General features: G+C 42.0%; 1 long non-coding RNA gene across 4 annotated transcripts; it reads left to right on the top strand.

Annotated features, from left to right (window-relative positions):
• Positions 1 to 1,825: 1,825 nt before the first annotated feature.
• LOC136285832 (uncharacterized) lies at positions 1,826 to 18,259 on the top strand. Of its 4 annotated transcripts, none has more exons than XR_010719566.1 (8): positions 1,826 to 1,936; positions 2,484 to 2,593; positions 6,263 to 6,339; positions 9,310 to 9,401; positions 12,195 to 12,319; positions 13,388 to 13,480; positions 14,233 to 14,529; positions 14,848 to 18,259. It is a non-coding gene; the product is annotated as an uncharacterized lncRNA (long non-coding RNA). The 4 variants fall into 4 exon arrangements; XR_010719565.1 differs by adding an exon at positions 8,920 to 9,020 and having other exon boundaries at positions 14,233 to 18,259; XR_010719564.1 differs by having other exon boundaries at positions 14,233 to 18,259.
• The last annotated feature ends 6,157 nt before the right edge of the window (positions 18,260 to 24,416 follow it).

Genomic DNA, 24,416 nt, shown 5'->3' with positions numbered 1-24,416 from the left:
GATGGGCTGGCAGAATGAGCCCCTGTCTTTGCCATGTGCTGTGGGAAGATGTATCACGGATCTCAGTGAGAAGGGTTTGCCCATATAATCACATTTGAAAACCTCTTCTAGCACAAAGCAGGCCTGAGCAGTTCTCTAACCTCGGCTGCAGTATGTTCCCAATCCCACTTGTCTCTTCTAGCTGCAATAATGTAATTGCTGCTATTAATAATAAACTGACAGGCTGTCTTTAAATAACTGTAAGGCTGATAGACTAGTGTCGGTTGGATGCTCCAAAGTTTGACTAACAGCAGGGAGAAATAGAACAGCTCCATTCTCAACTCTTCATGCAGAGAAAGAAGGGCTGGCAGTGGGAAGAGGCAATGGAAGGCTGACACACATGGCACTGCGATGCCTCAGGGACTTTCTGCAGAGCAGTTGCTCTGTGACTTGCCTGGTTTCTCCTGGAAAAGACTAGTTTTCATGCTGACAAGTGAAATTTCTGAGCTTTGGTAGAAGTTCTCTTGTCTCAAAGAAGGATTTTAGCAGGTGTGAGTTTATGTTCTTATGTAAATCTGTGTGCAGCCGGTGGCCAGCAGAATGAGAGTGGAAGAAGAAGCCAAATTCCAAGTTGCCTGTCCATTCACCCTCCTTGGGTGAGCTGGGCTCCAGTGATGAGGCTGACTGCCTGCAGAGACATGCAGTCAGGTCAAACGGATGCTGTAATCTAGCAGGGTGTCTCTGGGAAACTGGAGTTTAGCCCAGGCCCCTCAGCATCTGCTACCAGCATGGTCTGTGTTGGTTTTACCTGTCTTATCTGTAAAGGGAGCATCTTGAAAGGGGTCTTAGGCAGAAGGATGGGACCATAGGATCACTGAAGGCAGTATCAGGGCAAAGACACCAGCAGAGGCAGAGTGGAGGGGTGCCTGGGGGAAGATGATGACCTGTGTTTTGACACTCCACAGGTCTCTGACAGGCAAAATCCACCCACTCAAGAGGGTTACTATGAGGGGAGGGTATCCAAATCTGACACATTTCCAAAGATGGGACCTAATATCTTGCTTTCAAAGGTTCAGTGGGGGATGGTGTACTTCTGCAAACTGGGTTTTGTAATAGAAGGTCTGGCAGCATCAGCATGCTATGCACTGCTCTGCTATTCAGTGGGCTCCCTGTCAAATGAGAGGGGACGAACAAGATAATGAGCCAAGGAGAGAGAAGCCTGGCATGGGTAAAAGCTGTAAAAGGGCTTGAGTGTTATCTGTGTATTTTAACCCTAGTAGCTGAATTATTTTTTGGATGATCTAGCATGCTTATATGAGGACAAAATGGGTTTCTAGCTAGTGTGGACATTTAAAGTCATTTTTGAATCCCTTTCAAAGCTTCATTAATATCTGCAATTATGGGCAGCTACAGTGCACTTGACCCAGCATGCTAGTGTCACCAGGCTCAGCTGAATGAATCAAAAAAAATTATCACACTCTCTGACCCTGCTTTGGCTAAAGACACAGGGGGTGAGTAGAAAAATCTTTTACCTGCACCAGGCAACCAAGTCCATGCATCTATGTAATATGTGTTCCTCTTAAAACCATTTTTGTTTGTTTATAAACGTCTTTAATACTTAAATGAGGTTATAGAATTTCTGTTGTATTTAAACTGTTAAATAAAATGATGGTTTCCAGTGATGAGAACAATTAAGCATGCAGGATATAATGAAACTTGATAGAGACTCAGCTGCTGTCCCCCCTATTAGTGTGCACAGCTGTGCATGTGTGTCAGCATTTGCAGGTTAAAGAAGCAATTAATCTGAGCAGGGTGAACGTGAAACTCTTACTTAAGCACACAGACAGATTGTGAACCTCAGTCCCTGACTTTTTTGTTCAGGTCGCAACTCAAATTGCAACCAGCTAAGTCTGTTCTCAAATCCCACAATTCTGATCAAATATGAGGGGTGATACTGGTGAGTGATGTCCTAGTGGCATAAATCCACATTGCCAGCAATTCATGTACATAGTGATTCTGACACAGTGATTCATATCTGCTATGATTAAGAGCTGTATGGCTTTGTAGCTCTTGGTATAATTTCTGTGGGGTTAGATTACAAAAACAACAAAATGTCAAGGACTAACATTTGATATTTTTGCTCAGGCCTTGTGTGCTTGGGCAAGTTCATAAGGGCTCTCAGGCATTTGGCACAAACAGCACTAATACCTACAGCAGTTGGTGCCCGCTGCACTTTGTCAGGCTGTGAGATTTGCAGGGTGTGCTTGCAGGCACCGTACCTCCTGCTAGGCAAACAGGGCCTTTGAACATCCTTGTGCTCTGCGTGAGGTGAGGAGGAAGAGACACAGGGAGTTGTCTGTTTAATTTCATTTTGAAAATCATACATTAAAGATGCTGCTATTGATAATCTGCTGAATGCACTGACACTCAGAAAGAATGGAGAAAGTAGGTTAATAAATCACCCTATATCCACTTTAGTCTGCATTTCAATTTTCATTTCTCAGAAACACAAATTGCAGCTGTTCTTTAAGTTGTCTGATCTATCCTCTCAAGAAGCCAATTTTGTTTTTAATTTCCTCTGATGAGACTCAGAAGATGCTGGATAAAATATGAGGTGAGTTCTTTTATTTCTTTATTTTTAAGGCAGCCTTCTGTGTGTAACACATCATGGTTTCCTTCTTTGCTGCCAAGGAAAATGCTCATCTCTTAAAGCATTCTTGATGGAAGAGTTGTCAATGAGAAGTGTAAAGCTCCAGCCTCCTCTCTAGCAGGGGTAAAGAAAATATAATCAGTAAAATGGGTGATCAAAGCAGGTGCAAAGCTTGAAATTAGTCAAAACATTTTGAAAGAAAAAGAAATAGTAAAAAGACCTGAGCTGCAAAGGTTTTAGTGGTGTATTTCTTTCTCCCAGCTAAGCTGCAGTTAGAGAAGTTCCAGGTTTAATTCCCAGTGCACTCCATAATAATAAAGGTATTTTATTAAAATATTAGCAGCTGGGAAGGAACTTTGCAAAATGCTGTAAGAAAAACCCTTCTGCATAAATAGGATTATATGGAAGTTTTCAATATGGTAATTTAGTTGGGGATTTTTATTATTTTTTTCAGTTGCTATGGGACTTTAAAGCCAGGGATGTAAACAGGGAAATCAAATTTTTGAAACCAGCTGCTGTATTACACATCACCAGCCATTGCTTTCATACAAAACTGTCCTGTCTGCAGTAATGACAAAGAACTAGAAAAGCAAAATTAAAGTCTCTTTACATGACAAATAAAGACATTAATTATGTATTTATTAATTAATAGCATACTACAGAAACTAAGGAGGAATCAAAGGAATCTGATAGCAGCATATATTATTTCCCCCTTTTCGTGCAGAACCTAATGTATGGTGCAGAGCATAAATGTTTTTTATATAGGTTGGTTATAGAACTGAATTCACAGAAAGCTTGCATTTGACTTTATTTTTAGTTTGTTAATTATCTATGCCAGTAGTTCTTTCTACAAATGTGTTTACTTGAAACTATCTGAGCAAGATTTGAGGATGCATTTCTGTCAATGGGTTGTGCAGGTGCTATTTGTCTAGTCTTTTTCCTGTCCAGGCACCTTCCTGCTTTGCACTGGTGCTTGCCAGTAAAGAGACCTGCTGCTGTTTTCCCTCTCGTATGGAAGGTTTGGCATTTCTGTTAACAAGTGTTGTCTAAAATGGCCACTTAGGCTTCTTTCTGGACAAACCTCCCACAAGATTTTTGGATAAGTCTCTTTTTTGCATTGAAAGAATGTTTAAAGGGCTAAGTCTGACAGTGTAGAAAGCCTGGGGGTTTTGTTTGGTCAAATAGTACTGCAGAGCCTAAATTCTGTCGGTGCCATGTGTCTTGTCCTCTCTGAACACTGGATGGTGGGAAGGTCTGTGCCAGAGCCCAGAAGCAACCTGTTGCTCTATTATGTGCTCTTTGCCTGTTCTTGCCACATTTCCCTTTTACGCTTGTTTTCATATGCAGGGCAGTGAGACCAAAATTTTCAAACTCATTTTCAGAGATGAGAGTGACCAATCTTCTTGTGCTCAGGTTGAAACATAAAATTTGCTGCTTTGACTTAGTTTCCCTGCAGACTGGCACAAATTATAGAGCAGAAGGAGGAGAAAAATGTAAAGGAGGTGAGGAAATGGAAACAAGCAGAGAGGACAGAGAAAGTGTGAAGAGAAAAGGGGAATGAGGAAATAAACTCAACTGTGCAGAGCAGATGAATGCCTTAGGAAGAGAATTAGTGAGGGAAATGAGTCTGTTGTAATTTTTCTGTTACTACTACGGGGAAGGCTCCAGAAACCACCTAACAATGGATGTTGTAAAATTAGCTATTTCTTGAAGGGAAATATGCACTACTTGTTTTAGCATACATTCATGGAGAGCTGCAGATAACCACTGGAAATAAGGTAATGCTTTTCTAGCTGCTGGTGGTACCTAATCGTCCTCTCTCATCAGTCTTGTATCTTTTTTAAACAAATTTGCCCTCTGAAGTGCCTGAAGTGGGGTAATTTAAATTTCCAGGCAAAGTGGTAATTAAATTTCCAGGTAATTAAATTTCCAGGCAAAGTGAAGGCTGCAAGGAAAGGGAGAAAAGTGAGATGCTTACCTCCTTGCAATCAATGGGACTTGCCTGTTTTCCCAGAGGAAAACAGTGCCCTGCTGTGGCACTTACCCTAAACCAGGTTTGCTAGCCTGGCAACTTGACTGCTGGACTACCCACAGCAATATTTACCTGTGCCTACTTTGCCATGAAGTCTTCAGTGTTATGTGTGACAGAAATTTGCACAAAGCTCTTGAGAAAGCCTGGTTAGCTCAAATAATCTGATTTTATTGTCAGGTTATCCAGCCAATCTTCCAGAGCTTAGGGTTTGATTCTGAGATTGTTTCACTGTAATAGGGAGTGATCTGGGAGCAAGTTGTGGGGAGGTAAGGCTTCAGCTGCAGAATTGATGATGTTTGACCCTATAACTCTGTGCTCAATTGAATCATAATCTGTTGATAGCAAAAAGGATAAATATATTTAAATGCAACCATGGCAGTTTCGAGGCCAGGCTGGCCGTGGGCCGTGCATAGGGTCAAGCATTTTACATTGCGTTTAATCAGTCAAGAATATGGATCCAGGGTGTGACTTTTCATGCAGCAACAGCTGTTCACTGGCAGCAAAAGCCAGGAGGGATAAAGAGGCAGAATATGTCAGTGAGGTGTCTGGTTAACCATAATAGAGCATGGGGGGTTTGATGTGGGTGGGAATAAAAAAATGAAACTCAGTGCCCCAAAAGTTGGAACAACTGCTGCAGAAAGTTTTGTAACAAGTACCACAGGAGGTAGGGCATTGTGTCTCACCATTTCTTTCCTTACTTCCCTACTGGGAGTGCCAATTAGATCCAGCTCTGATGGTGGCTTTTTGACACTTTTGCTCACTGGGAAATGGACTCACACTAGTATTTCATTGCATTTAGGCTTTTAAAGGACATCAGAGAGAAATGACTTTCAGCTACTCTGTCTGAACTGGATGTTAGCCAAGACTCCACACAGAAATGGAGAGAAGGTCTTTGTTTGACATGACTATTCCCTAGTGTGTCACAGGCTTTCTGCAAATGTACTGGGTACCCTCAGTTATCTGTATCTAGTAGGAGTGTGTGCACCTCAGATTATTTTAGGTGCCGTCTCTGCACTATTAGCATTCACAGAAAAAAACCTATTAGGGGGAAAAGGAAAATCAGAGGGGGAAATGATTTGAGATTTTATGTGAAAAGAGTTTTGCATCCAAATCCCCCTGAAAATTAACTCAGTTCATCTGAATGCCCTTTGAAGCTTGTAAATTTGACCTCTGGTCCTCCTAAAAACAATGCTGCAAGTGAGACTTCAGGCCAATTGTCTTTTCCGAACATAAGCTGTGGCTTTTCATAACTATCATTAACCTATTTGTATTTGCTGTGTCTGTGTATTTGTGTTTTACATTTTCTGTGCTTGCTGAATGTTGTAATTGCTGAGATATACTACAGATAACCTCAGGATGCAATGTTCTTCATAGAAGCATAGAATGGTTTGGGAAAGGGACTTTAAAGATTGCCTGGTTCCCTCCCCCTGCCCTGGGCAGGGACACCTTTCTCAAGACCAGGTTGCTCAAAGCCTCATCCAATCTGGCCTTGAACTCGGGCTGTTTGTCTTAAAGACATCCCCAAAGATTTTTCTGGTTGCTTATTTAGCTATTTTTCTTGCATAATTTAAATCTGTTTCCTCTTGTTTGATCTCCTGCAGACATGGAGAACCACCTGTTCACTTTATTTTTCACATTCATGAACTCGAGGCTGCTGTTACTTCTCCTTCCTCTACCAGTAAGTGTTTTCTTTCTCAGGGGAAACAGCCTGTGACCTGCAGTTGGAGGATGTTTTTGAGGCCACTTGTGGTGCTCCTGTGTTGTGCCCAGTTGGTCTCTGTTTACCTTCAAACCAATGCTTTCCAGCAGTACATAACAGCAGTCTGACAGGAGCTGAAGAAGGAAAAAATTGTGTGATTGTGCTTATGTACCTTTCTATAATGTTCACCTTTGTTGTGCCAGCCAGTCATCATGGGCTCGTGCTGTCCTTGTGAGTGGCACATGCCCCAGCCCACCCTGTGCCAAAATGCCACCCAGCAGCTCCTCCCCAGCTGACGTGCTCCTGCCTGCATCTCACGCTTCCTGTGTTTGACCCCACTTTATCCTTCACCCCTTTGGAGCATTTTTCCCATTCGCCAGGACAAGACTGGACTTTCTTCTGCCACACTGCTGCCCTGCTTGAGGGATGGTGTGTGGTGGCCCCTTGTGGTGGCCATGCACTAAGGGCCAACTCTGCTTTGGGGCAGCAGGGAGGCACAGCTGAATTCTTTCAGCTGATATACACGTGTGTATACACACACTGGGCTGGTCTCAGAAATCCTGCATTTATATGCAGACTCACTTCTGCCAAACTAAGAGCCTCTTCTATTTACAGTTTTAGGATATGTGTGGGGGAATTTCCCTCATTGCTTGGCTTTCCTCTATTGACTGAGGAAAGTATATTAGTGATTTTTTTTTTTTTTTAATTCTAGTCTTTTTCAAGCTTTCCTTTTGAAAAATTTCCAACAGATATAATGGACCAGGCATAACAAGTGATGCCAAGAGCAGAAGAGAAAAGAGTTGATGGTATGTGTGTGAAGAGAAAGGACTTAGATACAGCTGTCTGTGTGCCGATTACCAAGGGTTTGGGGACACAATAAATAACACTGCTATTTGTTTGGCTTATAAACACACAGAGCTTAAATTTAAATTTCTCACCCTGTTACATCATTTTTAAGTTATGCAGCTGTAGCAAATGAGTTTAAATGTTTCCCATTGCAAAAGGGATATAGATCCAGCCTTGGCTGAAGGAAGGAGAGCTGTCCTTGGCAGTGGTTGTTTACACCAGTGCCTCCACACACAGAGTGGGGCAATATGCACCAAATTAAAAAAAAAAAAAATCTGTTCATGGGTTTAGATGACATCCTTCTGACTAGCTTTTGAGGCCTCCAGCAGCCATGGTACCCAAGCACCCAGTGGAGCATATCTGTATCAGCTCAAGCAAGAACAGATTTGGGGTGCAAGCAGGAGTAGATGTTCAGCCCCCACTCCCTTTTATCATCCTCTAGTGGGAAAGACACAGGCTTTGTCCATGGGTTTGCCAATGGCTGTGGGAACATTACACTCCATGCCTGTCAAATAAATCCTCTCTATCCTCTCTGGAACTGCTCATTTGGGTGTCTGTGTAGGAGGTGGGGTGTTCTTGATGACCAGGACTCCATGCACAGTTATGTGCCATCCAAACCTTCCCACAGCTCTATGGTTCTGGATCTGGGTTGGATTTCAGGTCTGGTCTGAGAAATAACATGAAATCACTAAGGATGATTCATCCATAGGAAAAATTGTTCAAATTCTTTGGGCTCTTTGATGTCTTTAGAGCAGCCAAGTCTGAAAATTAGACATGAACTTTCCTAAAGCTTATTTTGGCACTCATGAGGGCTGCAATAGAATGACAAGCAGCATGCTGCTTTCTTTATTGTTTCAGTTCAAGGACTATCTACAAAGAGTCACAGTCTTGTGCTTAGCATTACACAAAATTATTCATTTCCTAGCTACACAGAAAAGTGATTGAATTGCAGATGATTAACATATGTTATGTTTTCTCTTCTAATGCCTTCCTGCCTTTTTGTGGTGCACCTTCATAAATGGCATCAGAGCACTTGGCTTCCAAGGAGCTGTCTCCCTCAGAAACCTATTATCAAGGCTATTACAGAAAAGTTGCTTTTCCTTGGTACATCTGGTAGACTGGCTCCAGAATCCTAAGACATAATTGCTGCAGCAACCCGACCTACACCAGTCAATGTGCTCCAACTCCTTGCTATGTTCAAGGACTGTTTTTTAAAGGACTCCTCTCCAGGGCAAATGCAGGCTTTTCTACTCTGACCTGTTTTGCTAGGAGAATGAACCCCTTAACAGCTTTCTTTTAGAGATGCTTCAGTCTTTTATAAACAAATCTGGCTGCCATGCTTGATCACGAGCAGTATGGAGATTTTATCAGCCTGTGTCTGGCATGCAGGTGCTACTGCTGATTAGCACACAGCTGAGATAGGCTGGGTACACCAAACTGGCATTTAACCTACCAAATTCTTCTCTGTCTTGTTTCTGGCTTGTTTTAGAGACAAGTACAGCCATGTTTTGTGTTCAGAGTTTTGTTCTGAGACTGAGGCAAATAATAACTCAAGGCACTCAGCCTTGCTGAATTTTAGGAATTTTCTGTGGTTCTGCAATGTTAATTGCCTAATCATCAGAACAGCAAATGTCAGCTCATATAAAAGAGTAGATGATAGAGCCAGAAGGGACTGTTGTGATCATTTTTTGTCTGACTTATTGCATCACACAGGCCAGAGGAATTTTTATATGAACTGGGACAAGACTTCAAAGGAGACAAAAAATCTGATCTTGATTTAATCACCAGATACAGAGAATCAGCCAGAATACTTGGTAAATTTTCCAGCAGCTAATTGCTGCCATTGTTAAACAACTAATTACTCTGCACTTCATTTCTCTTCAGTCCCCTTTCAAATTGGGTCATTTGGCCTTGTTACACTCTTGTCTGATGAACTGACAATTACTTAAATTACGTTGTGTTCCATGTCTTGGTCCCTAAAAACTGTGATCAAGCTTCTCCCTTAACTTTCTCCTTGGTAAACTAACCAGTAGACTCCTGAAGTCTCTAACTCTAAGGTAAGTTATTTTGCTTTTTGCAATTATTATATCTTTTTTTTCTCAGCTACTCATAGATGTTCATCCAGTTCTGGGGTGCCCAGCACAAGAGAGAGATGGAGCTACTGGAACAAGTGCTGCCTGGAGCTGCAAAAATGAGTAAGATGCTGGACCACCTTCCCTATGAAGAAAGGCTGAGAGAGCTCGGCTTAGAGAAATGAAGGCTTAGAGAAATGAAGGCTCAGGGGTAACTTAACAATGCATACAAATACATGAAGGGAGGGTGCAAAAGGCTAGAACCGGGATCCTCTCCATGGTGCCCAGTGACAAGACAGGAGGTGATGGGCACAACTGGAAACACAGCAGGTTCCTTCTAAACATCAGAAAACACATTTTTGGGTGACCAGACCTTGGCACAGTTTGCCAAGAGAGGTGGTGGAGTCTCCTTCCTTGAGAATATTCAGAACCTATCTGAACATGGTCCTGAGCAACTGCTGTAGGTGGCCCTACTTGGGTGGGGCAGGGGGGGACCGGATGAGTTCCAGAGGTCTCTTTGAGTCTCAACCCTTCTATTATTCAGTGATTCGGAGTCTTTCTTACATGGCAAACAGCAAGATTTAGCACAGGATTCTGGAGGAGGTGCATGGGAATGAATACCACACCAGATATAAAAAATGAAGACAAGGTGAAGTGAGTTGAGCCACAGAGGAAGGCAGTGTTATAGCCAGGGTGTGTCCTGCTTCGCTAATCCTTGCTCTGGCCACATTGAAAATGCACAGAGTTTTGTTTCTTCTTAGAATAATAAGACCCACCTGTTTCAAGGATTTTGCTAGAGTATTTCCGTGTGTTTTATCTATTTATTTCCAAGTGGATGGAAATCTGAAGCAAAGAAAGATGACATGGCTTACATGATGTCATCCAGCAGCCTAGCCACACACCTGGCTACACACCTTGGCTTTTTAAAAAAGCAGAAGCAAAGATCCATCCATCCCCTCTTGGTATCATGGAGGAACAGGCTTACTGAATAGCAAACTCCATTTGCACAAGTACTTTTGAGCTGGGTTAAAACCAAGCTGGATGTGTAAAATTTCCTCCCAACTCAAAAAACATTGGTAGAAAATATGAAAAAAACAACCTTAAAGGAATTCAGGGTTCATATGTAACTGAGATACTTTTCTGTGTCTATCAATTTATGGTGCTGCAGGTTGCTTTTTAGCTAGGTCAATGGTTTGTGGGTATCTAGTCAGATGAGTGGCAAAAGTTTGCCCTGAATGCAATGCTTCAACAAAACTCCATAGATTTATGCTGATGTAAACCTCTTGGAAATTGTGCTTTCTTGGCAGACCTAACAGAGGTTATGAACAGTACTTCTGAAATCAGCATTTAAATAACATTTCTAAACCACTAGAAACCTCATTATCCTGAATATATTGTTTTAGTGGTCATGAAAGTAGTGAAAACACTGTGAAACAAATGTGCAGGGGAAAAAGCAACAGTACTGCCTAAATACTGTGTTGATAAACATCCAATTAGCCACTAGGTATCTTTACAGATCAGTACATTCCCTGAAACTTGGTAAGGTATGAGTAATCCAGAGGTAAATATCCATCCTGTTTTATGGGAATTTTTTTCTGAACTTGCCACAGGTCATGATAAATACAGCTTTAAGCAATACAAGTGATGTCATGCTGTTAGCCAGGTTTATCTAGGAAAGCATAACTAAACCTGTAATCATCGTTAAACAGAATTGCATTTTCCATTTTAAATCTGGAAGTGTAATTCTCAGTCCCTAAAGGAGTGCATGTCCTCATGTACATGTGCATATGTTGCTTTCCTAAATTCCCCCTGACCATAGCTATGCCAATCTACTGGAAAACAGTTCTCTTAGTGAGTGTTTTAAATGACTGCTGTCTGCATATTCTTCACGAAGAAGAGCAAAGTGTGAGGGGCTGTAGCCTGTCCTGGGGCAGAGAATGGACCTGTAGCCTCTCTTCCTCATGAACCCTGTCCATCCTGGTGAGTGGTCATCCTGAACTCCATGGTAGGGATGTGGCCATGTCCCTGGAGAGCCTCCAACATCTTCCTGTCTTTTCCTTGTGATGACATTATATCAGTGCAGCTGCCACCTCTGTCCTGGAAACACAGGATCACACAGGGCCTGGTGGAACTAATGATGCTACTTAATGGTGTGCACCCCCACATCTGCTAGCTACAGATGCTTGTTGGGTAGCACTGTGCTGGTGGCAACATAAGCAGGGCGGAAATCTTGCCTCCACATTGCCAATGATTAGAGCAATGTGGTCCTTTAAACAAGTGAAAATGTGGACCTAAGGTAGGAAGGGGGGTGGGAATTGCACTGAGGTTGCTGAAGCATAGGTATAATTTCTAATCTCCCAGTGTGCCTTGGGTAGATGCCAAGGGGCTGGCAGGGGTGATGGGCTTTGCAGTGCTCTTGGTCAGTGAAATACTTCACCTCTGGAGAATCCCTCCCAGTGAGGCAGGGCTCCTTTCCCTGGGAAACCATGCCTGCCCCAGGACATCGTACAGCCTGGGTTTTGGGGAGGTGTCTCCCATTTGTCCTCCTCACTTCTTTGAAAAGACATTTCCATATTTTGTAATTGACATTTTCTGTGCCATTTTCTTCTTTGTTGGGGTCAGATGGTGACCCCTAGCCTATCCCCTCTTACCTACCCCAGTGAATCTGTGGCATCAAAGAGCTCCTGTGAGAAGTTATTCTGTAAAGTCAGTGAACTCCCACAGACTTGGCAAAAATGTTTAGATCTTGTTTTTTCCCTTTTTTATTTCTTTACCCTCACTCATAGGTGTTTTATTAATTCTTTGTTTTTCCTGTCTCCTTTGCCAGCAATTTCTGTAGGCTGCATTTTTGTTGTTTTTTAGGGTTTTTTTCCCCTTCAGAGTAAAACAGCATGATTCATTGTATTTCCTTCTTAGTGATCTCTCCTGGTTCCTCACCCCATGTTCTCCACTGATCAGACCCATTGGTGATTAGATGCTCAGCAGAAGTGATTTTGCAGCCTTTGACACTTGCCATCCCCTGCTGCCTGGATTTCAAAGAGGTAATCAGTCCCAGGGACCTGCCACTGACCCTTTGCTCAAGCTTTTGTCATTCACCTTTTACTGTCTCTTTTCTTAAAGAGCTTGAAGTATCTTGATTCTTCTGTGAGGGAAAAAAAGGACACATGCACTGAAACCATAATGATTTTACCACACTTTCATAGTACTTTCACCTGAAATGGTATCAGATAGTGCCTCTGTATCACATCCCTAATACCTTTTGAAATGAAATCTTCAGCTCCTATTCAGAGATCCCCTTTTGTTCACTCAAAGCCAAGGGGACAGTCAGTGAGCTGGAGAGGTGGTTCAGTTCACACTGTCCCTTTTAACTCCTTGGGCACTGGCAGCAGCGAGAACAGGGCGCCTCTGCCAGACAACGTAACTCCTTTGGAAACCTCAGCGGGATTTCCAAAGGACTTGGGTGCAGACAGTGAGGCTGTTCCCAGTGTTAGCTGTGAACAACTGAACACTAAAGATCTGAGCTCTCAGCCAAGCCCTGACTTGGACATTAGGAGGAAACCTTTTTTTCCCCTGAGTCTTACTGTTTGGTTTCTTGAACTGAAATGTCTGACCATGACCAAGTCTGGTCCTGGAGTCAGTCTAGCAGCCTTTGTTGTCTAACTTATTAGTGTCATAAAGACTGAGAAGGTATTTCTACATATTTTGCACATTATGTTTGAATTGTTACGAACATTAATAAAGCAGCTAAGACTAAGGAAACATATTAGTGCTATTTAGATTATTTAAGTGGCCATGATTTCTCCAGAGATTTAAAATTCTGCATCAAAAATCCTAAAGGCTACATTAAATCAATTGCAAACACAGAGAAAATTGACTTTGAAAAGTATGAAACCAAGAAGTCCTACAGCTCATCCCAAAGCCCCTTGATAAGTCTTTGATGAATACATCAGAAAAAAAAGGAGCTGGAAATTTATTTACAAAAGCATAATGTGCTTATTTTAATTTTTTTCTTCTTCAGTAAATGATAAATTTGAAATATTTCCTTTGGGTTTCACTGTAAATAGATGAAGTAATAATGTTGTATTTATTTTTATTATTAAATGTCTCAGAGAGAAGCAACTTCTGGATTACCTCAAGTGCACTGGCAATATAATTAGCAACAGACTTCCAGATGAAGAAGCCTATGTGGAACATGTTAAATCGTAAGCAAAACTTGTGTGCTGAGTCTTATGAAAAGTGTAAGAAAAGGAAATCCTGCAGCTTGGGTTCCAATATGCATGTTTACTTTTTAAATCTAAATGTGGCCAGACTATTTTTAATGAATGTAGGCTCTTATTTTTTTTTCCTTCTTCTTCAAAATGCTTCATAAATTGTGGTATTTGTGCCTTCATTATTTGTAACTGTGCTGGGAACAATTTGTTTAAAAATCTACAGACGTTGGATTTGCTGTAAATCAAACACTGTCAGGTTTTTCTGCCTGGTCACCTGGGTAGTAGTGCTATTCATATTCTTTAGTTGGATGAAAAACTTTATGAACTGGTGACTAGCTAACTGTAAGCTTCAGATAAATTCTCATGTTTGAGATGTAAATAAAAAAGTTCAGAAGAATAGGTATGGGGCAGCTGTACAAGTGCAGCAGTCTTTGTCTGCTGAATAAAATGGGAGTCAAGATCTAATGCATTTATATAGATGTGATTTTATTTAAGACTCCTTTACCTTCATTGAGAGTTTCTTGCAATAGGCTTCTTGGCCTTTTCTGGTCATCTAGTGGTTTCATCAGATGTGTATGTAGAGGGTTTTTTACAGTTGGCGTTGCTAGATAACTATATACCTAGTAATTATCCATATACCTCCTTAGCCACCTGCTCTTCTTTATTTGGATTTGTTTGTTTTGTTATTATGAGTTTTTTGTTCAGTTGTTTGTTTTCTAAAATGCAGATTTTCCTTACTCTAGAAATCCTCAGAAATGCAGAAGAAAGGCAGCCCAGGTTGTGTTGCTCAGAGGTCAGCAAAGGCAAAGCTGTGCTGTTGCCCTGCCTCACAGGGAGACAAGGGATAGAGTGGCATTCCCGTGGCCTTATCTGTCCTGACTCTGACTGAGGTGATGGCTGGAATGTGGATTAGTGCACCTACTGCAATGCTGTGCCCAGCCTTGGAAGAAACACTGCCATGAAATCTCTCTCCTGCAATATCTTGGCTCCATGAGTCCGTGGTGAAAAATCAAATGGATTTTGTTCAAGTCTAATAGTAGGTAAGCAGGGCTGGTAATCTTAGCTCAGTTCAGCTATCACAGAGTTATATGCATGCACCTTCTGTAAATCAGGCAGTGGTTTGTCTGGGATTTCTTCTACCCTTTTTGTAGGGGTAGAGGGAAGCTTACTGGAGAGTGTCTCCACACAGGCACAGCTGTGCTCACAGAGCTTCTGTTAACTCAGCTGCAGTTGAGAGAAAGATGACCTCAATCAATTGGACTGTAGTCTAGTCATTTAGGTACCTAAACTCCCTACCTTTCTCCTATGAACACTGGGTACATATTTATTAGCAAGTTTTTTAATCTTTCCATCTGCAGATGAAGTGTGTTAATGTTTATGTTCCTGTCGGTGTTCACCAAAAACCAAGTGAAGTCTTTGAGTTGATGAGTATGTGGAGATGGTACAGCCTGCAGCCAAGCAGCAGCAAAGGAACATAGGAAAAAAACAAAGGATTTAATTCTGAGGTTTTTAAACATGGGAAATTTGGTCTACAAAATGAGAATGGCTTCTACTTCTTGTGACCTGGGGTTCATGCCATTCTGAAGTCATATCAGGGGTCTTGACAGAAAGGATAAAATTATGTACTTGGTTTTGGGGGAAGCGATGTAATGTTTTATTCCTTTTTGGATTCATCAGTATTTATTTACATACAACCAGTCTGCTTGCCCTTCAACATCGCACTGGTGCAGTGGCATGGTGGTCTCAAGATGCACCAGGCTTTTATAACTAGTGGTGCAGCAAGCAGTGAAATTGTGAGCCACAAAGTATTTCCCGAGAAGCTCAGGAGGGTCCAGGCTCTTGTCCTGCAATTTTAACGTGATACACACAGAGCTGGACCCACAGGACCCTCTGGGAACTTCACAGTCTCATCCATCACCCTATGACACAACCTGGGCAACATGGATGTCTGGTTTGACAGCTGTCCTCGGAGGAGGAAAAGCCATGTGCTTCCCCTAGGGAGCAGGAGCAAATTTTGACCCAAGAGCAGAGCAAAGACTCATACCCACACCTCTAAAGCCAAGGGTGGTTTAATTGCCGTGTCTCATGTTATTACACAACATCTGGTTTGTGCTTGTTAAAGATGTGGCAGAGAAATGAAGAGGCAGGAGAACAGAAAGGAAATATGTGGAGATATTTCTCAGAGTGTTTGAAGACCTGTGAAGGGACTTGAAATACACAGCTTCTGTGCTTACACACAGGCACAAATCCTGATGTTGCCTCAGGCTGAGCAGGAGGTGAGAACCGAGCTGTGTAAGCCTGGTGGAGGGCAGAGCCCACACACAGCTGAAAGTCCCTAAGCACTGGGTGGTTCTGGGACAGGCACACAGTAATATGTTGAAATATAAGCTGGATAATACAATCATTTGAGTTTGACAGAGTTCAGATGGAAATAGAGAGAGAATTAGAAAAATCATATAATCCCTTCCCCATACACAGCTTGACTCAAGGTAGATTTGGTGGAGCCCTCTAGCCAACTTCAATTAGTTGTTCCTGTGCCGTCCCTTACTTCCAAATCATGTAATACTGTAATAACTGTCTGCTATTTAAAGTCAGAGAAAGAATATTAAACTGCTGCTGTCTTTGAAGTTCACAGGCAGGGAATCATGCTTACTAAAGACTATTAATTATCTCAGCAGTGAAACTACGCCGGGCAAAATTCCAGTATAAATGCCAGACAGAGAATCTGATGTTATATTGCAAGATTTCCTCAGATTAATGTCTACAAACCAAGAACAAAAGCCATGTGCAAACTCTAATCTCATTGAAACAGCCTGCAGAGGTACATATATAAATCATAGGTTAAGCAGGAATGTTTTTTTTCTGAGGAAATAAAGGCACTTTCTATGTTTAATTAACAGAATGCTAATTGGCCAAATTAGGGAGAATTAAAAGTGACTCCCTGAGTGTCTGTAAGATATTGGTGGTGAAGCTGCTAGAGCTGACTACTTGACCTGTGCATGGAAATTGTGAGTCAAGAGCAAATCCTAAATCTGAGAGTTACAACGAACACTAAGGTGTTCAGAAAAATCTAAATTCCTGAGAGTGACCATGTTCAGAGAAAAAAAATCACACAGCTATTTTAGCCAGGAATGTGTGAATGCTTTGTATGGGCTGACCTCCTTGCACTGACGGCAGTTTTATACCTCATGACCCTGTGAGCAATATTGGAGGTTTTTCCAATGTGGAAAAATTTTGATGCATCTTTTGTATTCATCAGAGCTGAGAGCAGGGAGGAAAGGATGTCAGAGAATAAGTTTTTGCTCATGGGCAGTCACATTAGAAGATATTTGGGAAAGCTTTTATTCATAAGAAATGAGACTATGCATTTCACCATGGTTACCAAAAGTGTAATTTAAAGCACATGGTCCTTGAGCAGCACAGGCAGGGATGTGATAAGTCTCAGAGTCCAGCCTATGGTGAGGGAAAAAGCAAAAATCTCTGAGCCTATGTTCATATTTGGCAGACTGCTCAGGAGGAGCTGCTCTTTTGTGGCTAAGCCCACTGTTAAGGCAGCAATGAAAGCTTCCACTCCTTTCTGTGGCTCTCTGGGCACTGTGTGTGAGCTGCTTGGAGCAAGCTCCACTGGGAATTGACGGTGCTGGGCTGATGGAGGGAGATTTTCAGGCTGAAAAGTCTGTCCTGCAGTTTTCTTTTGACAAACCTTACTCAATGGCCATAAAGTCCAGAAGACCACATTGCTTTTTGTGACTGTACCGAGGGAAAATGCCTGAGGCAGTGAAAGCAGCAGCCCAGCAGAGAAAAACAGTCAGTGTTACAACAGGTCTTCCAAAACACTTGCACAATTAAATAAACAGCAAATGATTCCAATCATGTGCAAAAATAATTTAAGTTGTTGCTGGGAACAAGGGCTGTGTGAAGCACTTCATTCAGTCTCCTCTTATATGCATGCTATTTTAAGGACTGGAAAGAGGCAAAGTGATGAACATGGAACATAAGGTCCTCTGGCTGTTAGAAGAGGAAAACAAACCACGCATTTTAGTTGTCCTTCATCCTAAGATATTGACAGCAGGCTTGAGATGTATTTGTAGCAGTGGCCTGTGTCTGATATATACATATATATAAAAGAACATATGTATCATCTTTAAAAAGGCATTTTTCAAAATTAATCTCTCAGCCTATAATTTAGTTCTGGACTGCAGATATTTTATTTCTTGGTGTATGCCAGACACTTCTCTGGCATGTTCTGATTCAGTGCCCCTCCCACATCAGCTCTGGGAAACGTAGTGGCTGAGCCAATGCCTCTGAAATTAATGGGCATCATTCCATCAGCCCAGGGTGGCCCTGGCAGCAGTATGTGCATCGTGAGGGCCAGCAGGCTGAGAAGTGCTGGGCTGTAGCCCACATTTATCCATCTGAGCTTCATTGCTTCAGCCAGTCCCGTGACAAAATCAGGATCTATTGGATTTGTGTAATAACATATTTTTTCTTCTCCTACTACTAGTGACAGCATTTATTTTTTCTTCTTGTGTCAAAGTCATGATTTGGACTAAAATTGAGTATGTTCCTAAAGCTACAATGAATGGTCAGAGCTGAGTAATTGCATTGGCACCTAGTACGTTTGATGAGTGTCAGGATCTTGGACTCATGCATTGTTTTCTCAAAGACTGAAAATGATGTTTAGCATATTATGGACCAAATTTTCTCTGACACTTGGGACACTTAGAAGATTTGAGGAGAGAAATGCATACCAAGTTTTGCACGTGGAAATTAAACAGAGTGTGAAATCTCATTAGTGCTTCTGAGAGACTAATTGTATGTTAGATTTGGGTATGACTTAGGTGGGTAGATTTGGGTAGATTGTGCATTTGTACATGCCTTGAAAATTCACTTAGATTTTATTCCAGAGCATGGGATTTTTCTTCAGTAAAATGAAGGAATATAATTTTTGAGGTGAATTAGGGTATGAGTTGATTGAGCTGAAATATCACTATTTTCATTCCAGAGATTACTATGATTATCTTCAGTTGCAGGGGAAAAAAAAAACCCCAAACCAACCGAAGCCAGCTAGAGTTTCATATTTTTAGATGCTGCATGATGCTATTTTAAGAAGGTATACAACCAGTAAGTTGTAATTGGTAAAATAATGTTTAACTGAATCAGATGCCATGCTTGGTTACTCTGTCCTGCCTCCCGCAGCAGGCAGATGTTGGTGGGGTGTTTGCACCTGCAGAGAGCTGTGTTTTTGAGGGCTGTGTGCCAGCGGAGCATCTAAATTCTTCTTCAATGGGCCTGTCTACCCTTAGGATGAAAGACATCTAAGCTGGCCACAGCTGCACCCAGCTGGCTCTGTTCATGTTTTACTGAGGCACAGCAGAGATTTCCCAAAGTCCTCTGAAGCATTGCAGAGGGCTGGAACCAGAAGTAATAAGCCTAGCTGGGCAGGAGCTGGCTCCAAAGGAAGCTAGAGGTGATACCACTGCACTTTGCTCCCAAATAATTTCCTGTTCTAAGTTCAGCACTTAGCCAATAGACACTTGGGTGAGCTTTCAGCTTTCCCTAGAGCAGCTCCAATCAGGCAAGGTTTTTCGGAGATCCCTTCCATGCCTTTGGAGAGTGGGCATGCAGTTTCCAGGGCTGGATCTGGTCCTCATAAGCATGGCAATAAGGCACTGGCTAATAAGCCCCACTGGGCTTGCACAAGTCAGTCTCTGCATGAGTGGCATGGTCTACTTCAGAGAGAGGGGAAAGGGAGGGCTGTGTTGGCACAGGTTCCCTTTACAGGAGGGAGGTGGAGGTACAATGTGTCACTGAGTACGGGTACAGACCACAGACCATTTAAGGGGCTTTCTCCAGAGAGTTCACCAGTGAGAGGAAATTTTTTGTGTCTGTGATGCCACCTGGGTTTGAGTGGAAAGCTCAGACCTCTTAATTTTCAAACAGGCCCCTTCCTGCCTGGTAAGTGTCCTTGGACTCAGAGCACCAGAGGAAGAGCTCCATGACCCAGCTCCAGAATTCTTGGTCCAGCACTGCTGGCAGCAAAGCCCAGCAGTGTGGCCCAACTGTGCACAGCCCAGCTGAGACTGTGGCTTCATTGGTGCCTATTTCCATGCAGCTTCACTGGATTAAAACTGATTCCAGCTTGCCTATGTGTACTGAAATGATGTCTCTGACTGCAGCACAAGAGCACCCTGTGTGCTGTTAAGATCCACACAGGAAACCTGTCCTAGGATACTCGAGCTCATTTGTGTTCAAAGCACATGACTCACCCTTTTAAGTCTGTGATAAACTTTATACACAAACATATATATTCATATACATATATATACTTACCAAAAACGTGCATATAGAAATAGTATTGAAGGAAAACTCATGTAATTCCATAAATAACAACATAGGAGATAAAATACTTGCTTTTTGAAATCTCATTCTGGTGCAGGAAAGGAACCTGTGGACGATTATTCTTTTCTGCTAAGCACCCTGGCTACTTCAATATAAACATTAGCTATTCAGGTTACTAATATGGTTTTAACTGACACAATTACTGATAGCTTGGTTTTATAGTTTTTTATTCAAATAATATGGTGGACTTGCAGACATGGACTTCTCAAGTCCTCAGAAGCTGCTATTATGGGTTCACTTCTCAACGGCAGGAGCATTGCACAGTGCTGATTGCAGCCTTTTTAATTAAAAAACCCCAAACTATAAACCCAAACAAACAGTGGGGAATGGTTTTAAATGCAGCTATAAAAACCTTGCTGGCAAGAATTTTGGCATGCCTTTATTCATTGGCTTCAGTTTTTGGTTTCTTGCCATTTTCCCTAAGGTCCAGGTTTTCTCTGCAAGTTTCTGACACAGGACAAACAAGTCCCTGCAGCCAAAGCCATTTCAAAACCTGAAAAATTTCCCGTGCAATCAGTCAGGTCATCCAGTTTCAAAATCTACTCTTGTTTATCAGATGTGGTGGGTCTGAGGTGAAGTACCAGTCATTGATTTTGGCACAGTTAAGATCCAACCTGAGTGGAAGGCATGTTCAAAATTGTGATGTGAGATGCACTGGCACTGCTCTGAGATTTAAAAAAAAAAAAAAAAAACAACTTTCCTAAAATCTAGATGTAATTAAGAAACTCATATGGCTCTAATCTGAAATAAACTAAAATCTTAAACAGCAGCACAAGCGATCCTGGAATGTAGCCTAGGATACACCCAGGATACTACGGGGCTCTGCAATTCCCTGCCCTCTTTCCTTCGGGACTGGCATGTTTTACAGCTGACAGCCCTCGAACTTGTTTAGTGTGAAATGTTCCAGGGAAATCATTAGAAATTAGATCAAAACAGAATTTAAAGAAACCTGAGGGGTTAGAGAAAAGTGCTGAATTTCTTGCAATTATTACCTTGAATTCATCAAACCTGTGGAGGCAGGTCATCTAGGATAAAAAAGCCATGTCAGGTCACAACAATATGCATTTTGACAACATGCTTGTTTATCAAAATCACCAAAAATCCTCCAGTGTTTTCCTTGATGGTGATGAGGAGGATTTGGAGATTCAGTGACTTCATTAATAGTGCTCTATCCCTTCTCTTCACTCAGTGAAGTTTCTCTGGCATACAGGCTCACTTGGTTAATGAGATATGACACTTGGCATGCTACTAATAAGAAGGAGAAATGGGAAGAAATGTATGCATCACTTCTGAAATGTTGCTGCAGGCCCCTTTTCTGTACATCTGGTGCATATTTCTAATCTTTTGTTTTGCAGAATAAGGTGCCAGAAATGTCGGAGTCATTGGCAGTTAGTTATTTTCATAAAGAAGATGCTGAAAATCTATGTAATTACAGACCCATTTCAATTTTATTCTCTGCAGTTGAATTATTTCAATGTCTTTTTTATAGTCAAAATGAACAAGTTTAGTTTACAAATATTTTATTACCATTAGGGTAACTTGATTTTGGTTATCATCATTTTACAACTGTAGTATTATTAAAAGTGACAAATGACTCTGTACTCAATTGCTCTTCTGAATAAATGTCATTTTGTGTGGTGGTTTACTTCTTCTGCCAACCTTGGATCTAATGAGAGGCAACAAATTTTATTTGGCCTTTTTTTTTTTTTTTTTACTTTGGCATATGACAGCTTTGCCTTAGTGACAAGAAACAATTCATTTTCAAGTGAGGCAGCTGGAAATTTTGCTGTAATGAAAGATTTGGCATTTGGCATGGCAACATTCAGGGATCCTACAGCAGGCTTTGGAAGTGCCCTTATCTGTGCATTTCGACATTTTCATCACTCTTTAGCAACAACAGAGAGGTGCAACAACTCTTTTTCCCCCTTTGTGTGTAGGCTTGTGAGGAGCTGGCCTGAAACCCTGGGGATTTCAGCACTTGACACTTTTGCTGACCCTGACTTCATTCAGTCTGTGCTTGAGATTTTCTGGCAGTGCCATCCAGTGAGATCTACAGTGACTTCAGTTTTAGGTACTGACCTCCCAATGTGCTCCTCAAATTCTCCCTGCCAGCACTGTACTCCTTCCTAGAGGCTTCCTGCTGGTTGCTGTCTCCATGTCCTTTCAGGCAGATGCTGATGCTGAAGGTAGCACCTGCTGCTTCTCTCCCTCAATTGACACTGAGTTGAAGTTGGAGTTGAAGAGTTGGCTGAGGTTGTTTGTTTGTGATGAGTGTTTTCCTCAATCCAACTGCTCACACATGCTGGGGACAGCTGCTGTTTTCCACCTGAAGCCGTGGAAGTGAGCGCAGTCCTGGAGTTGCTCCCCAGATGATGACATGACTTTAAAGTCCTCAGTAGGCAGGTCCCTGTGTGGGCTTCACACAGCTGAACTGGAGGGACTCATGTTATTCCAGGTTTGTAATCTTTCCTTCTTTCTCATGTAAGTGGACTAGCAAAACCCTGGAATAACTCTTGCCCTATCAGTCAATGTCAGATAGCACTTTTTAAGATCATAAAGCCAATATTGATCTGAAATGCCAAAATCTTAATGTGAGAGAAAAGTGGCAAACTTAGCTGGCATTAATTGCAAGCCCAGCTGAAGGACATATTCTGGTTTTGGACAATTTACAGTTCAGGCTCCTTGATTATTTGTTCCTACAGACAGCCAACTGCATTTACTCATCTCCCCCTCTTTAAAACATTAAGTAGAAATGCTTGGAGGCTTTTTTTACTAAAAACTGATGACATTTATTTTCTAAAAATGAGGTTACATAAACATTTGATCCTTCATTTCAAATATGCATTTCTTTAAAGGATACTGCAAAGACCAGTCAGTAGAAATTGCTTTGAGCACCCTGATCTAGTGGAAGGTGTCCCTGCCCACAGCAGTGGGGTTGGAACTACATGATTTTCAGGTCCCTTCCAACACAAATGTTTCTTTGATTTTATGAATGCTGTAAGTGACTATTATTTTCAGTGTTTTACTAATTCAAACTAAACTATTTTAAAATCAGTTTATTTAGTTTGATCTCATATGTTTCATAAAAGTTTACCTGAAAATTGTGTAACTTAAAAACAGGGAGAAAAGAAAGCAGAAGGCAATCATGAGTGGAGAGGGAAAACAGCATGGCTTGATGAAATTGTTCCAGGCATCTTGCTGCCATGGATCAGGCTGGAGGCAGTAATGGCTCTATCAAGGCAGAAAAGTCACAGTGAAGAGCTTTAGGGACATACCAAAGAGACTGCGCTTTCCCAGAGGTGCCCTCAGTGAGCATTTGTGTGAGAGCCCTGATCACCAGACCTGGAGATGTTGGAGCTTCCAGACAGATGCTTTTTATGGACAGGTGGTAAGGAGGAAGGTGGAGTTACTCCCTTCCTGCCAGGGAGCAGCAAGGGCAGTGCTGTCCAGCGAGGGTCAGTGAGACAGAGGCAGTGCATCACCAGCCAGAGCTGCATCCCATGCTACCCAAACTCAGAGAGTCATAGGTTGACCAAGAGCTTTGGTGAGTCCACAGCATTGAGGTAGATGTGAGGTCAGACCAGGAAGGGCAGTACCCAGACTGGCGTCATGAGTGCCATGGAATGGGCTCAGCTGCAACATGCCTGGGATGAAGAGCAGCATCAAGTGCCTGAGATTAAATGAAATGTGTGAGCACTGACAGGAGAAACACTTGCATGTGAGGTATTGCTCTTTGAGCCCAGCAAGGGCTACATGTGGATGTCCCTGTTTGGTTAAGGATAATGGGTCTTAGGTTTGTGTGTTCTATTGTCATTGTATTATTTTCTTAGCATTTCTTTTAATGAAGCATGATTTTTCCTCCTGCCCTCCTGGGGTCTTCTCATAAACCCTTTGTAAAAAAGGGTAATCCCTTTGCTTCCCTTGGCAAGCCAAAATCTGGTTTTCTGATTTTTGGAATGGAAATGTGGCCATTGCTGTGTTTTATGCTGACATTTTTATTCAGTTCCTGGATTTAGAGATCCTCTCTGATTTAGTCTGTGAATCCCTTTGCTATTACAGACATAACACTGATTCAGATTTACTGGAAGAGCTAAAGAGACTTCTCCCTCCTCTTTTCATCAGCAGATATACTGTGGGTTCCAACATTATATGGGATACTTATATGGTTGCAGAGCTCCCTGCTAGGTCAGGACTCCATTCAACCTTTGTGTATTGCTCTAGCAATAGATGCTTCTGCTTGAATCCAAGTGAAAATAATTCCCCACTAACTCATGTGACTTAGGGAGGGTGATTTGGGAGTCTAACTGCCTTTGCCTCATCCACTCTTGACCCTCTAAACACCACTGCTGGGTGCTCTCCTGCAGAGCTCAGCAGGTGTCATGAAAACAAACCTGCTTTTGCAAGAGCTGGGCTTTGGAGCTGGTTATTTGCATTGTGTTTAAGCATTAAAATTTTGGCTGAAGGTTTTCTTTCTGCCACCAAACAATCGTTCACAAATGTTTCCATTATTCAGCCACCTGTAATG

The sequence above is a fragment of the Chamaea fasciata genome, unplaced genomic scaffold (assembly GCF_029207755.1).
Source record: "Chamaea fasciata isolate MVZ Bird 193981 ecotype frontalis unplaced genomic scaffold, bChaFas1.0.hap1 SCAF_2, whole genome shotgun sequence".
In the NCBI taxonomy this organism is placed as follows: domain Eukaryota; kingdom Metazoa; phylum Chordata; class Aves; order Passeriformes; family Sylviidae; genus Chamaea; species Chamaea fasciata.
Note: the sequence above shows the minus strand (reverse complement) of the source record. Positions and strands in the feature narration are given on the sequence as shown.